A 4,231-nucleotide genomic window follows, 5' to 3' on the forward strand; every position below is an offset into this window, starting at 1 on the left:
CTAAGACTATATGTCAAAATTACCAAATGTAGCAGGCTTCCTTTCTAAGACTATATGTCAAAATTACCAAATGTAGCAGGTTTCCTTTCTAAGACTATATGTCAAAATTACCAAATGTTTGACATCCAATAGCCGAGGGGCGGGACATAGCCCAGTAGTAAAGCACTCGCTCGATGCGTGGTCGGTCTGGGATCGATCCCCGTCGGTGGGCCCGTTGGCTATTTCTCGTTCCAGCCAGTGCACCACGACTGGTATATCAAAGGCCGTGGTATGTACTACCCTCTCTTATGTGGGATGGTGCATATAAAAGATCCCATGCTGCTAATCGAAAAAGAGTAGCCCATGAAGTGGCGACAGCGGGTTTTCTCTCTCAATATTTGTGTGGTCCTTAACCATATGTCTAACGCCATATAACCGTAAATAAAATGTGTTGAGTGCGTCGTTAAATAAAACATTTCTTTCTTTCTTTCCAATAGCCGATGCTTAATAAATCAATGTGCTCTAGTGGTGTTGTTAAACAAAACAAAGCATGTTCTTGTTTGTTCATGGCACGGGCGTTCGGGTCACACTGTGTGTTGTCGTATATATAGAGAATACTACATGAGTGGCGAAACGTTATTACGATATGTACTGATAAACGTTCACTTCGCCTATTTGTATCAAACTTCTACCCTTTCTTCCAGGAAGGGAGAAGTCACTTCTACTACTTTTTCAATTATATATATATATCACGGGGATCCTATAATACCCGTAACTGAATGAAACACGATTGTCCAAATATCTCTCCTAACTGTATATCTATTAGATCTCTCTGTAACAGGCAGTTATACCCGCTGGCTTGTCTAGGTATGATCAGAGATAATATCTTATATAAAGTATATATTATTATAGCACGTTTAGTTCACTAGAAAACACAACAAAAACACAATACACTTTGGAATCTGTATTAACCTACGCAGACCAATGTACTGCCGCAGTAGTTAATTAACAACAACAAATAATAACAACCCAGAACTGATCACTTAATTAGTTAATATCTAGGTGTCTAGTTTACACAGTATGCTAATCACTTCACCGTGACACAACACCCACACGTGTGATAATTGAGAAACGCTTCCAGGAGAACTTAATTAATAAAGGAATTACAACTCTATTCCTAACTGGTTAATTTTAATTAACCCTTAACTACTCATTCAGTAACCTTGTAACACAGAATTAATACTGGTACCTATCACAATAAAGACAATAACCTACAGTTTACCTAGTTCCTCTAGGATGACTGGCTAAGCCTTAATAATTATTTAGTACAGTGAGCCTACAGTATACTGCGTCAGATGACCGGCAGCACCGTCTAAATAATATTGGTATAATACAGTATTAAAATATTTAAAGTCACATCAATCACATCAAGGTTATACACAGAGCAGAAAATATATAATTACCAAGTCCAAACGGACTAACGTTCCCCCTGGAGCCGTCCAATATGTTTCTGCCTCCTATCTCTAAAACCCTAGCTATTTATTATAAAACCCAAATATCGCCTGGGGTACATCGCGGCACCTCACGTATCATGTGAATTTTCCACAGCGACCACGCCGGCATATTTCTCTTAGATCGCCCAGACTGGCTGTCGCCATTCCGCGAGCAATCCCCAGGTCATAAACAGCACTACCGGAGTTATTACGTAACTACTGGCCACATGGGCTTAAGTGCATATTGGAACTGCACACGGCCCTCTAAAACAATATCGCCATAGGCGAAAACAAAATTAAGAGCATGTTCCGTCACAATATATATATATATATATATATATATATATATATATATATATATATATATATATATATATATATACACATATAGACAAATATATATATATATACAGGTTCAAATATATATATATATATATATATATATATATATATATATATATATATATATATATCAGAGATGGAGCGATTACTTGACAAAAGTAATCGATTACGATTACTTTAGAATGTTACGATTACGTTTACAAGATAACTGAAAGTAATCCATTACGATTGCGAATACATTGTCTATCAATCATGATTACAATCATGATTACATTTCCACAAATCTACACAAATAATGAAATGATGTTGCCACCATGAAGTTATGCACTTTATTTTACAACCATACCGATTTCATTCATTGAAAGACATAATGGATAATTTTGGATTATTTATTAAATTATAATTATTGTATCAATACATAACATATCTATTTTGTTATATTATTGAAATAAGCCATAATTAGTAATTGCAAACTGTCTGATCACTATTACTTGGGGGGTTTTTCATTGTTTGTAGAACGTATACCATTTAATACCATCCATAAAAAAAATTTAAATCTATAAATGAAGAAATAAAAAACGAAAGAAAAGAACAAACAAGTAAATAAATAATTAAATTGATATCTGCATACATATACATGTGCACGAGTTGCTCATTGCATTTAATTGTTGTTATTCTAAAAATGACTATTATTAAAAAATCGATTTGCAGTCATGCTTGCTTTGTGCCATATTATAAGGATATAATTGTATTGGTGAAAATTACAAGTATCTTGGTCTGGGTGTGTTTATTTTGGTATCATTAGAAGCGCCGCGTTTCGTAGAACATCTATTAAAATCAGATTTCTGGAATTTTTATCAGACCTATTAATATTTTAAGCTATTTTAAAGAAAAATAAACCATATATATATATGTTGGTTTGGGCGGGGTTTTTTTGGTTTGTTTATCTTCGATCAATCAAAACACATCTTGACTTTGTAGCCTTATTGTAGCGTGTTTGAACTAATACTTAAAATGATATATTAGGTTTACTTACATTTTCGGACCCATGTATAAAATGGGGATGGGTCACACCCCAAAGTAGGGGAATTCAAGCAAATGTTTTGTTCATATATTTGATAGAACGAACAAAATTAATGTTTTGGGCTTCAGTTTGAGAAAACATGCCCCCGATTTCCTATTAGGCCTTTTTCTTGATAATATATTTTTGTTTTTGTTTAAGTATACCACTAAAACACATTGATTTATTAATCATCGGCTATAAGATGTCAAAAATTAAACGTAATTTTGACATTAGTCTTAATTAGAGAAATCCGCTATATTTTTTCCATTAGTAGCAAGGGATATTTTATATGCATTATCACACAGACATGATAACACATATCACGGCGTTTGATATACCAGTCGTGGTGCACTGGCTGGAACGAGAAATAGCCCGCTGGGTACACCGACGGGGATTGATCTTGGACCGACTGCGAATCAAGCAAACGCTGTACCACTGCGTTACGTCCTGGGCCTCATTTTCATTGCTTAAAATGTAGTATTATCCGTGTTTTGTGTTATTAATATAACATGATCTTACTGACCACACTGACACAAGGTCTCTGACAGTGAATCTAACCCGAACCGCTAATGTCACCGCATGCCTATATGGCCTTTCATTCAGCCAATCAAAAACGTTGCTAAAATAACCATGTCCGGCTAGCCGATCAAGCTGTAACTTATTTAGATCAACTGTTCGCTGTGAAAGATCATCTAGACACGAAATGGCTTTATAAGATTATCTATACAGAGCCTACAAGCATGGTACAGATTAACCAACGCGGTTTTCAACATATCCTCAATTAAAAAATCCACTTTTTAAAAATTCTTTTTCAACTTTCAAATATAAAAAAAACCTGCAACCCTAATAATGAAACGCCACAGAAAACAGTTCATTCGCAGGTCTCCGTAGCGCAGTGGACTTCTAATCCAGAGGTCGCGTGTTCGAATCCCGCCGGGGATGTATATTTTTATAATAAATGTGAAAGAAATAATAAGTATCCACAATATATACTAAAAGACAAAAGGTATTGTGACACACAAAAGACAAAGATAATTCATGATAAGTTTTTACTGCCGTGTATGAAACATTATAATATGGAAAGAGAGATGTCTGAAGGTATGCTATTCTATTCTTTATTATCCAAAGCCATCCTGGCTATAGGCGCGACATAAACATCAATATTATTATCATAGTAACAGTTGTGCATATATACATAGTGTGATATTTAACAATCAAAATTACATGAATAGAGTATATAAAATGTCAATAGGAGGGTAAACATAATATATTAATTTTTAATGAACATTTCCCTTCTTAGAAAAGCCTTGTATAAATATTTTCCAAGATTGTTTAAAGTTTTTATATTTTCCGA

This window comes from Gigantopelta aegis, chromosome 3 (assembly GCF_016097555.1).
Source record: "Gigantopelta aegis isolate Gae_Host chromosome 3, Gae_host_genome, whole genome shotgun sequence".
Taxonomy (NCBI): domain Eukaryota; kingdom Metazoa; phylum Mollusca; class Gastropoda; order Neomphalida; family Peltospiridae; genus Gigantopelta; species Gigantopelta aegis.